Raw genomic sequence first — 14,761 nt, 5'->3', positions numbered from 1 at the left:
GAATTATATTGTCACTTCCAAGCGGTTATACAAATCTAAACATGCAGATGTTTGTAGAATTTAGAAGTTGAAGGAGACATTCATGGGAAGAGGATTCTCCCAAAAAGAGGGAGAGTATTATAATGAGATATTTTCACCTATTTCCTGATACACTACCATCTAGTTCATCATTTCTCTTGCTGCTAATAAGGGTTGGAGTATTGATAAGATGGATGTGAAGATAACCTTTATTCATCACATACTTAAGGAAGAGGTGTATGTGTAACAACCATGGGTTTTGAATAGCATGAGAGAAAAATACATTTTTTCAATTGAATAAACCCCCCTATGGATTGAAGAAAGTCCTCGAGGCTTGGTATGCTTGGATCAACGGATACTCGATGAAGATGGGCTTCACGAAAAGGATTGTCGATGTGAATCTCTACTTCAAAGTTGTCGAAGGTATGCCTTTTATTTTAGTTTTATGTATTAATGTTTTATTCTTGATAGGAGAAGAGCCTCTGATCATTCAGCGTAAGAGGAAGCTTGCCTCCAAAGTCGAAACGAAAGATCGTGGGTTGATGCACTATTTTCTAGGTTTAGACATGTGGCAGAAACGTAGTTAGAATTCCTTAGCAAAGGAAAATATGTTGCAAAAATATTGGAGAGGTTTGGAATGGTGGATTGTAAATCCATGACCACATCGATGGAGGAAAACGTAAAGAAGTTATGTGGTGAAGTTGCGGGACCAGATGTAGTGGATCCTTTTATGTTTCAGTAGCTAATTGGGGCTATGATAATTTTGGTCAACCCAAGACCAAAGTTATGTTTTGGTATTAGCACCTTGAGCCAGTTCATGGTGGAACCTTTTCATGCTCACTGGGTGGCCACAAAACATGTGTTAAGATATCTACACAGGATTATTTATTACGAACTGATATATACCTCCAATTATGAGTTGAGAATTCATGGATATATAGATGCAGATTAGGATGGGAGTGTTATTGATAGAAAGAGCACATCTGGGTGCTATTTCAGCTTGGGGTTTGCGATGATTTTTTGGATGATCAGGAAGCAGCAAGTTGTCACCCCGAGTACAACCGAGGTAGAGTACATTATAGCTAGTATTTCTAGCTACGAATAAGCATGGTTAGAAAAGCTCTTTGAAGATTCTTTTGAATAGGTGCTTGATATTACCATGATATACCATATATTTGATATCAGGTTGAAATACATTGAGATTAAGCATAACATTATTAGCTTAATATCACTATGAGGAGTAGTGAGGTTCCAACACATCTCGACTAATGAATAGGTTGTAGATAATCTTGCCAAGTTGTTGTCGAAATAAAAGTTCATATTCTTCAAAGAATAACATGAAGTGCAAGAGAATATGTCCCTACCCAAGGGGGGGAACATTTCTGATCGAGAAACTTCAGCATGTTCCTTCTGTCATCATTATGACTAGCCATGGACTTGGTCAGGGGGGATGAGTAGTGAAGCTCCTCGATGAGGGTACTAGTTACAGCCATGGAGTTGGGTGAGTACATACTCGAGTATGCCTCCTACCTGCAAGTCAGCTTCATGTCTTTATTGACCAAGCTCCATATTGATATGGTTAATCTTGTGGAGATTGCCACCCATCTCACTAGTGTGTGGGGAGACTTAGGTGCATGTAACATTTAACAAAGTTGGATGTGATTTTCATGGACTTCGTTAAGGTAAATAAATCCCCCTATGTATTTGATGCAAGCATGTTACCACTTGATTACTGAGGATCGAGTTGCGTGAGGGTCATCTAGTGGTCATAGGGGTTGGATAATCTTTTTTTAAAGTAAAATTTTGATAGGGAAATACCAACCTCTTAAGATATAAACAACAACCTGAAAGCCACATATATCAGGAACACATATTTCATCCTAGAACTAAGACATCCGGAGACCACTAGTACTAGAGTTGGGATCCCAAACTCCAACGAGACACTTATCCCTCAAACCTTACTATGACAGGCCACGTGTCTAGGGACCTGAACCCAAGTGTATGGGATGGAAAACCACCATACCAATCACTCAAGGTAAGCATCCATTGACATGCTTTTGATGATATTTACCAATATCATTTTATGACTGCCATGGACTTGGTTATGGTAAATTCATCTCCCCTATTATTGTTTGGGTCATTCTTATTCTTCTATGATTGTGTAATCATTTTTTAACCGAGATGAGATGAGATGAGCTTCTCCTATGTTGATAAATTTACATTCAAGACGAGACTTACGGTGCAGATGGAAATTCCTCCCTAGCTGAGAGGAAGTGTTGAAAAATGAGCAAGTATGGTTGAAATTAATTGGAAAAATCTTAGACAAAAGTCACATTTGCATGTTTGATAGGTTGGCCTTGTTACCCTTCACTGCGGACCCACATGTCATAAAAGGTCCTCAACCTCATATAAATATGGGGTCATTGAACTCATTTGGATGACACATCACACTCAACTCAATATGAAAATTGCAGCAACATTCTACACATGAGAAGGAGGAGAAAGAGAGTTTGAACCTATGCTGAAAATGTTCTATTTTGAATCTACTTTGACCAGCATTTACCACCATTGAATTGAGTTTTTCTTCTTCTATACCGAAATTCTCTTTGTTTATTTCAACATTTACTATTTTTATCAGTTCTGACCCCCTTAACGACATTTTTTAATGTTCATTACTGAGATATGGAGATAACATGGAGATAATATGACCAAGGTATCATACATGCCATATGGAGATAATATGACCAAGTTACGACCCCGGGAAGTTTCCTACCCAACTAACCCTAATGGAGCCCACAAACTCTTAGCATTCCATCTCCTGGGGTTAGCATTTCTATTGTTTAGGGTTTTCGCTTATCGTTCAATAATAAATAGTCTCTTTAGCCTCATTGTAACATAGTTCAGAGGCATGTAGCCACCACATCTCTTCTCATAGATAAGATACCATCACCCAAGCTAGTTTATTTCCATTCTGTTTGTAAGCATACCTCAGTATTTTAATATTAATGAAATGAAGTGTTATTTCTCCTGCATCTTTGTATTTATGGTTATATATGTAATTTTTTGTGTTCCTGTTTAAGTTTGGATCAGTGGTATGAGAGCAATCTAGTATTTTTCTATTTTTCTTTGCATGTCCCCAATGAGGTTAGGGTATAAACAGTTAGGGATCAATTTTGTGTAACCTTTGCAAGTACAGCCTCGCAAACCCTCACAACCTCCTATGGCAGAAGAAAAGAAAGATGAGGGGGCATGAGATCCTATCAAAATACTTATTGAGGAATACCTCGACTGAAAGAGGAACACGATGATGGACAACTTTTCCCATATCCTTCTTTAGCTACTCACACTTGACACAAATCCATCCAACAACAACCCTGGAGGTGCCACTCCTTTTGATGTACAAGTTAGCTGTGAAATTTCCATATTTGAGGGCCATATAGATGCAGATGTCATGGATAAATGGTTGAATCTATAGGAAGGATATTTTTCAGTTCATAATTTTTCCAATTGGGAGAAGATTAACTTTACTCTTTTCAAAGCCACCACACGCGTCAAGGACTAGTGGGAAACCTACTATGAACAAAAGGACAAGAGGCAAGCGTCACTATTTTCAATTGCACCCACATGGGATTCTCTCTGAGACACCATCAAGGAAAATTATTACCCTGTCAGGAGCTTTGAAGATAAATACATAAAGTGGACCACACTACGACAGGGAAGGGATAAAGGTGTGCCAGATTTCATAAATGTTTTCCATACCTTGCACACAAATTTGGGTATCAAAGATTCTGAGTGGCATTCTAGTTGCGTGCACAAGCACATCTAGGAGGAGATGGATTTCCTGGACATCTCCTCGCTCGCGACAATGTACCGATATGTTGTGAAGATTGAGTAAAAGATTAAGTAGAAAAAGCATGACTTTGGACCTATGAATCCGAAGCAATGAAAATGTGCCCCCAAACCACAGAGAAAAGAACAAATCTAAGGTAGGGAACCCAGGATAACCCACTAAAGCCGCAAGAGAAGAAAAACACCCCGAAGATAAAGAGGGACACAAAAAAATGGTGTGAGTTCCATAAGAGATCGACTGATAACACAAGTGAGTGTTAGGCTAACCAGTCACTTGTGGCTGAGTTGAAGGCTTCCAAATCAAACTCATGTTCCAACTCTGATTGTGAGCCTCACAAGTGGAATGACAAAAGGAAGAAGATCATTGACGTGGAGCCCAGTGCCATCGTGGCCACCACCAAGATCCAAAAGAATCAGCCTGAAGATCTATAGGAGGGGGAATGCCTCTTTCACCTATATATCCTTAACCCTAAAACTAGGAGGGGAATATACACTAAACCTAGTCTTTTAGCTTCCCTTGGCTTGTAGAAAAATTTATAAGACTTTCGGAAGGTGTGAGGGAAATTGATGTCAAGGCCACTATTTTAGAATATGACAACAATGATTAAAAGAAAATGTAAAGCAATTTACTAATGTAAATGGTGTTGCAGTTTTTCCTTCACAAATCGTCAAGAATTTACCATGTAAATGTTGCATACTGGGATATACCACATAAATGTTGCGTATATATATATATATATGTATATATATGTATATGTATATGTATATATATATATATATATATATATAGATAGATATATATATATATATATATATATATATATATATATATATATATATAGTGTGTGTGTGTCATTCTTCTTATGAATGGTTTTCTATGTAGAGTTTCAATAAAATATGTTTTTTTTATCTCAAGATACACTCATATATATTTTTTGTGCCATTCTCCTTATGCATGATTTTATATATTGAGTTTGAATCAAATATGTATTTTTATCTCAAGATTTTTGATATCCTAAATTATCTATGTTGATTTTAGGTTTATTTATTTTAGTTTGGTGCACTTCTCTCTCATGCTAATATTTTTCTTATTTGAGGTTGTAAAAAGTATTATTCACATCAAAAAGACACAAACACCTAGATTAATCTATACCTACTTCAATCAAAATTTAGCAATGATTTATTAAATGTTGGGTCAAAATTTATAGGATTTCAATGATGGTCAGGGAAAATCCCAAATTATATAATATTTAGACTTTTTCATTTAGTTCATAGAGCTATATATTTTATCAATCCAAACTTTATCTTGATATATTAAACACTAAATTAAATATAACAAGAGTAATTTATTGTATTAAACAAATTTCATTATACCAATCCTTTATATTTACTTCTAATAATTATAATATTTTATATTATTAATGTGAGTTATTTCCCTTTTTATTTTGTTAATATTATTTATTTTATTAATATTATTAATTATACATAATAAATTTATTAAACAAAAATTCCAATTATATTTATTTATATAAAATTACATTATAGACTATTGAGATAAAATGTATTACCTAAGAATAAGTTAAATGAATTAATAAAATTTTAACATAAAATAAATCTAATTAATCTTATAATTAAAAAGACAATGCAAATGTACGTTTACCCTAACTTATAAGATATATTACCAAAGTCCACGTGTCTAACTTTTTTAAATGGATAGCATTCACTACATTATTTTTTTTTTTTTATAAATTAATTTCTACTTTGATAATCGATTGAAAAATTGGCGAGATTAACGTTAATTTTGTTAATTATCTATGTTTGTCTAACTTAACTTTCTGAATACAATGATACTACAATTATATTATAAACAATTTCGGTTAAATGTTTCACATGTCAAATAGGTTCGGCAGAGCTCCAATAATTAAGTTTATTATCATTAAGAAAATACATTAAAGTTAGTTAGCTTTGATAGGTAGTTTATTGGTTGAAGTCTTGTATTAAGATTTTGGTTAAGAGTATGTGTTTTTTCCTATAATGGTTAAGAGCATGTATTTTCTAGGAAGAGGTCACAGGTTCAAAAACCAGAGGGGTAGAGTATGTATGTCTTCATAGACTTAGCAGTCAAATCACTAAGCGGAGGTGGATCCCTTGTCCCACAAACAGGGAGTCTCATACACAAATTTGGTGTCTAGCTTGACTGTGACCTTAAAAATGAATATTATTATTATTATTACCTTGTCCCACAAACAAGGGGTGTCATCACAAATTTGGTGTCTGGTTGACTGTGACCTTCTTTTTTTTATCATTAATAATAATAATAATAATGGGGAACGCGGCTATGAACAGTTCACTCTTCCTGTTCCTCTTTATAAGTATTCGCATTCCTTCGCATCTTTCATATTTCCGCGTGGAAGTCTTCCACCCATCAGAGTTTTCGCTTTCCCATACTGAATGCTATTCACTTTTCTTGCCAATCCATTAGATATCATATCCTTTGTGTCAACAGAACTTCGATCAGATACCATATCGTTTGTCTGCTAACTCTGAGCTTAATGATGAGGAACCCTACAATGGCTCTCCTGATTATGATCTCCTTCCTTCTCATTGCAGGGCTGAAGAATAACCTGTTTATAGCCTCGACAATCCACCGGACATTGATCCCATTCGCAATGCCCTTCTCGATGCCCTACTCCGTAAAGAGGGCCACCAATGAGAACATTCTGTCGTTCTGCCCTAGCCCAGGTTTTCGAAAGATCAAGACGGCCCACTCACCTGCGGATCTGGCCGGCAAAGCCGAGGGTAAATTTAATTTAACGGCGAATAGCGAAGTAACACCGTCCGAACCCAGTCCTACAGTAAATTCCTTGGTAACCGAACAACGGCTCTCCACATCCAGTAAGCCCTGGGGTGATTGACATGTGGATGATCAGGCCTGTATCTCGAACAATCTTCAAATCCCATCACAGCCATGGAGATGATCAAGTGCAGAAATAGAGGAGCATTAAGCGCAAACTGGTTTCTTCTCCAAGCACATGGATAGGCCATGAAGGGGAAATTTATTCATGGCAGCCAACATAATACACGATCTTAGAACGGTGGTAAGAGCAACTTCTGAGCTTTCGGTCATGTTTTTATATTATCTCAAAACGTTTTATTTCTACACTGTAAAACATCGTTTAATGTTAGGGTTTTGGTATGGCATAAATACAAAGAAGGAAACAAAAACATTTATCCAATCTCTTAATATTCGAGCTTTAACATAGGATTTATTTCTTCCCGTGAACGTCGTTCGATGTTTAGCGTTTTGGCATGACATCAATGCAGAGAAGGGAAACAAGACATTTACATTCCTTTTATTAAAGTTTTGGAATGACATCAATGCAGAGAGGAAAAAAAGACATTTACATTTCTTTTATTAAATCTTTTTTATTAACTAGTTAATAGGTTAACGGAAAAACAAATCCTAAGACCGGAAAATAAAAATATAATGATTTGATGTCATTTCAATACTCTCTGATATTGAAATTAATTAAATATTATTTAGATATTTAATTAGCATTATTAATTTTTATTTTTTTGTTTTTTTAAACACTTTCTATGTTATCTTATACTATTTTATACTGATATAGCTAATAGTTATATTAAAGTAATTCGGTTTAAGACTTCAAAATTATTATGGCATTTCTATTTTTAATCTCTGGTTTAAAAATAATTTTTTTTAATAAATTTATAAATAATAATTTTTTTTATAATTTTTTAATTATTTTTTCAATGTTTAAATATCTAGAAGAGATGTTTTTCAAGCTTTTTATTATATATTTCTCCGTAGAATAGTACATGTTATCAATATAATCAAATACAATATTATAGGTGATCGATATGATCAAATTCAATATTAGAATATTTTGGAAGGAGATACTTTTCCAATAGTTTTATTTATGAATGCAATCAAATTCCAAGTCAAAGTATTCGTTAATGGATTGAACTTCAATTTATCACCATAAATGTGATTGTGATTTTTTTTATTAACTTTCATTTAATTTTTGTGAGGCAAGGAGGTAACTCCTCAAATGAATTGTGTTTTTGCATTAAGGTTGATCATAGATATATACATGGAGGGAGACACTCCTAATGTCTCTTCATATTCCAATTCTTCTTATTTTCTATTTACACTATTTTACATGGATTCAGCTAATCCCAACAATTAGGTGTCAACATTCTTCCCTTAATCTGAAGGGATATTGATGAGTCCAAGCATCATTCTGAATCGTTCAGACTTTTCTCTTCCCAATGCTTTGGTGAAGATCTATGCAATCTTCTCATTTGTGCAAAAATGGCGTAGATGGATTGTCTTGACCTCAACATGATGTCGAATCAGATGGTATTTTGTATTGATGTGTTTCGTTTGATCATGAAGCTTTGGGTTATTCACCAAATTTATTGGAGAAGTGTTGTCAATCGTGAGAGAATGTGAATTCACTTGTTTCTCCTGCAAATCTTCTAGAATTTTCCTAAGCCACACAATTTTCTATGTTGGTTCAGCTATTGCCACATATTCCGCCTTAGTTGTGGAGTCTGCGAGAACTGATTGTTTGAGTGACCTCGAGGAGACAACTCATGATCCAAGACTCATAGCATAATGTGAATTAGATAGCCCAGTTTATTTATCTCCATCGAAGTTTGAATCAGAGTATCCAATCAAGCTAAAGTTTCCCATTTGTGTTTACTTAAGTCCAGAGTCTCGAGTTCTCTTCAGGCACTTTAGAACTCTTTTCACAACAGACCAATGTCCCTCACAAGGATTTTTCATAAACCTAGATGGGATTCCAAAAACAAATGAAATGTGTGGTCTGGTAGTAGTTAGGTAGTTGAGATTTCCTACAAGCAGTCTATACTTTGTTCCATTCTACAATTCTTTTCCTTAGGTGGATTTGAGCTTTAACTTTTGTTCCATTGGAGAAGTAAAAGGATTTCACTCATCGGTAACAATTTTTTTAAGAGATCTCCAATGTACTTCTTCTGTGAGAAGAATATAAACTTCAAGCGTTGAGTTACTTCAATACCAAGATAGTAGTGAACATAACCCAAGTTTGTCATTTCAAAACGTTTCCTCAATTCCTTCTTTAGGGATGCAATATAGCTATGATTGTTTCGTGTCATCAAAATATCATCTACATACACCACAAGATATACAATTTTTTTTTCAAATTTCTTGGCAAATAAAGTTGCAATATCAAGATCATAATGTTTGAAGTTGAGTTTCAGAAGATGCGCAGTTAACTTCTCATACTAGGCTTGCTGTGCTTGTTTGGTACCATACAAGGATTTTACAAGCTTGCATATGATATGTTCTTGACCCTTCATAGCAAATCCTTCTGGTAGGGACATAAAAACATTCTCTTTCAAGTCTCCATTTAGGAAAGTAGTTTTTACATCCATAACATGGAATTTCCAACCGTTATGAGTTGCGAAGGCAAAGAGTGTCTGTATGGTAGCCAATTTTTCTACGGGGAAAAATTCTCCTCATAGTTGACCCCTTTCTTTTGTGTAAAACCTTTGGCCACATGCCTACCTTTGTTCTTGTCAAGTGAGTCATTAACTTTATACCTGTTCTTGTAGACCCACTTGCAGTCTAATAGTTTGGTTCCCAGTCGAGGAACAACCAGCTTCTAAGTCTAATTATTTACCAAGGCATGATATTATTTTTCATCATTTATTTCTATTCGTCACGAGAAGAGACTTCTTTGAAGGAATTTGGTTCAAAATCTATAGATAAATACCATTTACGATCATAAGAAACATCCATATCAAAATGTGAATCACAATCATCTACATTACCTCCATTATGTCTGGTTGAACTTCTTGTTGATGTCTTTCCAACCTCATGAGGATCAACACTTTCAACTGTCTTTGTCAGCCTTTTTGTAGGACGCTTTTTAGATGGCCCAAGCTACTCAATTGACTGAGTTGGGGATGATTCGACATTTAGTATCCCACTTGTGTTAATCCCATCACTCATAAGTGTCATATAGATGAGTTGTTGGAGCTTAATGTGGGGGAGAAAGTGCTTCAGAATATGATTCCATAGATTGATCCAATATAGGAATCCCTCCTTCAAGATGTGGAATCTCGTTATCAAATTATTGAAAATACTTTGCATGCTTGAATCTATCCAAGAAATCAAGTTTTTGCTCAACAACATTATCAACCTTTGAAGATTCTAGAAATATCACATCTCTAGATACTGTATGCTTTGTAGGTATTTAAATATTGAAGGAGATACACTTATAACTCCTTTCACAAAGTTTTTTTCTTTCTTCCTTAGATATCAAGGCATAACAAGTGGAACCAAAGACCATAAAATGCTTTACCAAAGGAATATTTCCGTACTACATTTCATAAGGAGTCTTGTTTCTAATAACATTAGATGGACATCTATTCTTTATATCCACAGCACACAAAACTACATTAGCCCAAAACATCAAATTTACATTCTTGAAAAACATCAGGAAATGTACTATATTTAGGATTGTCTTGTTCATTCCTTCAACTACTCCATTATGTTGGGGATTATAAGGCACAAGTGTTTGATTTTTTCTCCCATTCTGGAGAAGATGAAATTTCAAATTCATTTGAAGTGTATTCATTTCCATTATCAATGCGAATAGAACCAATATGAGATTGCGTATCATTTTCAATCCATACCTGAAAGTTCTTGATTGTTTGAAAAACATCATATTTGTTCTTCAATTAATAAACCCAACACATTCTAGTGTAGTCATCAATAAACGTCATCATATATTTATTTCCATTTGCAAAGGAACATGCATTGGTCCACATAACTCTGAATGAATAAGTTCAAGTTTTCTATGTGCTCTTGAATGTGAATCATGAAAAGGCCTTTTGTTGTGCTTTCCTAAGATGAAAGCATCAAATTGCTTCAGTTTCCTAGGAATTGTAAGCAAACCAGTAACACCACTTTTATTTAACATACGAAGTTTGTCATAATTCAAGTGTCTAAATCTATCATTCCACAAAGTACTTGATCGAAATGTACCTTCATCATAATGAAAATTGTATGAGAATTTTTATGCATGAGTAGAGGTTCCTTGGAGGTTCAAAAGTCTTTCCTATTCTATCCTTGTCATGACAACTGAGAAATCTAATGCTTTTTTAACCTCAACCTTTCCATTAAACATATGAGTGGAGTGTCCTTGCTAGTTGATGTGGTCCATAGACAACAAGTTTATCCTCAGCTCTGAGAGATATAGAATGAAAAGGAAACTCTGGAAGACTAAAGAGTTTGAGCCTGAAGGTTCCAACCCCTAATGGATGGTCCCAAAAGTCTTGTGGAAAGTTTCTCCTCAATCAAGCAACCAATTATTTCTCCAATAAGGAAGTGAAGCATTAAACAAGTCTTAATTTACTCCAATGTTGGAATGTGCCACAACATAGTGAGCTAATTTGGGTGCTTTATGTTTCCCTTTGTCATTGGTTTTACCTTTTCTTTCATTTCTTTCCTCCTCAATTCTGTCCCAAGGAAAATTGCATGTGGATGAATCATGACCATCTCTATTGCAACATATGCAATGAGGGTAAGACTACCTGGAACTGCCTACACCCTGGCCTCTAAAATTCCTTCTTCCTCTTCCTCTTCCTCTTCGACCACCTCTTTCTCTAGAAGAATCTTGTGCATGATTAATCTCTCTATGTGCAGGACACACGGCTTCTTCAGAATGGTGAGGAGTTTTATTCTTCCAAAAATTCTTCTCTCTCTCAGCAAACTTCTTCTTTAGGGAGTCAAAAAGGTATTCTACTTAAGGTTTTGACGTTCTTACAATGACTCAAGATAATTTGAATGTGGGATATAGTTCCTTGACATAAGATATGAGAGGAATGTTTATTTCAACCCCAATGGTCATGCATAATGGATATTACTTCTGATGTTAAAGTAAGAGGGTTATCATTTTTCAATTCAAGACTGAACGATTTAATCTTCAATTGGAAAAATTCAAGTTCAGAGTGTGAGTCATACAATTCCTTCGACTTATGTATGACTTCAAAATAATTTGAAAATGGTGAAATATGGTCACTCACCTCTTCATTTATAGATGATGCAATCAAGGCATAGGACTTTTTCATCTTATTCTCCCAATTGGAAATCTCCTTATTTGACGTGGCCTTTCTAGGTTCATTCTCTCCTCCTACATAAACTCCTTTATGCAATTCATTGAAAATGAGAGTGTGTTTTATCTTCCTTGACCATTTAGGATAGTTTTGTTTTCCATATAGAACTACTCCAACAATAGATATGAATGAATTCATTTTAAAATATGTGTACTGTGTAAAAAATCTACTTTTGCTAGCAAAACAATGCGCTTATGGTGGCAATTTTGTAAAAAAATACAATTTTGATATATATATATATATATATATATATATATATATACATACATACATACATACATACATACATACATACATATATATATATATATATATATATATATATATATATATAGATATATATATAGATATATATATATATACATATACATATACATACATACATATATATATATATATATATATATATAGATATATACATACATACATACATACATACATACATACATACACAAGAGAGGTAGTTTTTGGGGAACCGTTATATGGGGGAGGCGTTATATGCGGAGGTGGAGGAGTATGTTGTATGGGTAGTATGTCAATTTCGTATGGGTCATATGCCAATACGAAAAACCGACAATTTGGGGGCAGGACCAATGATATGGAGCGATAGAGTTAGTTGTGGAAGAGCTATGAAGGTAGCACAATCAGATCAATACATGGAGAAGTTATTAACTATTAGCAATGTAAGATATTATGAGTCCTTCAACATAACACCAATGGTGGTACTTGTACTAGCTATATTTCTCGAGAACGTACGAGAAATGAAGTAGCCATTGTATTGATGTTGGTGTAGACATAGTGGCTCACGTTGGGACTGCGAGTGTGACATAGGGTAGTTAGGGACGTAGGGCCACAACTAATAAGGAGAAAAAATCACAATGGATGGTATGCGGAGGAGGCGGTATGGATCATGTGTTAGTTTACCATCATCACATTCCTCTGTCGCTCGAGCACTTCTTCGAGAAATATTTTGAATGGATTTGTTGCTCCCTAATCTTTCTTTTATTCTACCATGCCATGTCATCGGGGTTTGCAAAGATAGTCTTGTAAAGGCTCAACTGAAGCCCTGAATCCTTATACCATGACCGTGTTGGGGACATGCAAAGGAAAATAGGGAAAAAGAAGAATGCTATGATACCCTTGATCTTGAATTATGTTGGAATGCAACAAAATATAGATATAAACATAAAAAAAAATGATGCAATGTGAATAAAACTTCATTTTATTAATGTTAAACAACTGGAATATGCTTACATAGATAATGGAAATAAAATAGGTTGGGTGATGGTAGCTTATCTTTGAGAAGAGATGTGGTGGCTACATGCCTCTAAACTATGTTACAATGAGGCTTGAAGGCCTATTTATTATTGAGATATAATGGAAAACCCTAAACATCCAAAAAGCCTAACCCTAGGAGATGATGCACCAAAACCATGGGCCCCATTTGGGTAAATTGGTACATCAACTTCCCGAGGTTGTAACTTTGGAATATGGTCTTTGTTTGACGTGCACAATACCTCATTAGAAATATCTATTAAAGGACTAAAAATTTCAAATGAAAACATGAACCAAATCCTCATGATTTCTCTGTTTTCCAAAAATACATCGTTTAGGGCCTCAAAACAACTTCATAAGATCAGGACCAGAAAAACTACAAAAAACAGTAAATTGTGAGACAATTAAGGAAACTGAAAAAATGAAAGGCACAGTGTTGGGGGTCGAGGTGAAATAGGAGGGTGGCCACCAATATCCACCTGGATCATACAGTCTTAAATTCCATCAGGTATATTTGATGATTCTTCTTTAGGTAAGGAGATAGATAGGAGAAGAAACATGATTTAGTTTCTTGGGATAAGATCTATAACCCATTGTTAGGGTAGGTTTGGGTCTGAAATACCCTATGACCCTAACCACCATTGTAGAAGCCAATATATAGTCGTGTTGGATCAAAGGAAGAAGTGATAACTAGAAACACATATGAATAAGAAAATATGCTATGCAATCCCTTTCACTCAGCTCATTCAAAAAACCTCCCATTGGGTGAGATATTTTATATGAAAAATAGCTAGGAAATGGGTGCACAACACCCAATATCACTACTTCTAGGAAATTCATGATAGAAGTGTTGGAAATACTGAGAGGGGGGGTGAATCGATATTTATTTTTCAACTATTATTTTACCAGTTAAAACATTTATATTCAGAAAACAAGATGAACAAAAAGTATTAATGCTTTTATGAATATAGTCTTTGCAATAAAATAGGTACAATATATAAATGGTTTCAATCAGTTGCCAAGCAACAACTATGACTTTTGAGAGGCTCCAACCTCTAGAGCTCCAACTCTGTTTCGCCAAGGCAACAATCTTGGACTTAGGAGCACCAAGTCCCAAGGACTTCAATCCATCCAGTTCCTAAGACATCAGTCCCAAGGACACCAATCCTTCCTACTTCTGAGGCACCAATCCCAAGGACTCCAATCCTTCTTACTTCTGAGGCATCAACCCCAAGGATTGCAATCCTTCTTACTTCTGAGGCACCAACCACAAGGGTTCTGACCCAATCTTGTCAAGGCATGTTTGATAGTAATGTCCGACTCTCAGAACTCTTCTTTACTGACTTTTGTCTGCTTACAACTTCATTGTAGTCTCCATGCTACAGCATCAGTGACAACCAATATTCTTATGAAGGAGTATTTACAACACTTC

Source organism: Pinus tabuliformis, chromosome X, assembly GCF_031772625.1.
Source record: "Pinus tabuliformis cultivar Carrire ecotype Pingquan chromosome X, CPIR1, whole genome shotgun sequence".
Taxonomy (NCBI): domain Eukaryota; kingdom Viridiplantae; phylum Streptophyta; class Pinopsida; order Pinales; family Pinaceae; genus Pinus; species Pinus tabuliformis.
The sequence above is the reverse complement of the archived record's forward strand: the minus strand, read 5'-3'. Positions refer to the sequence as shown.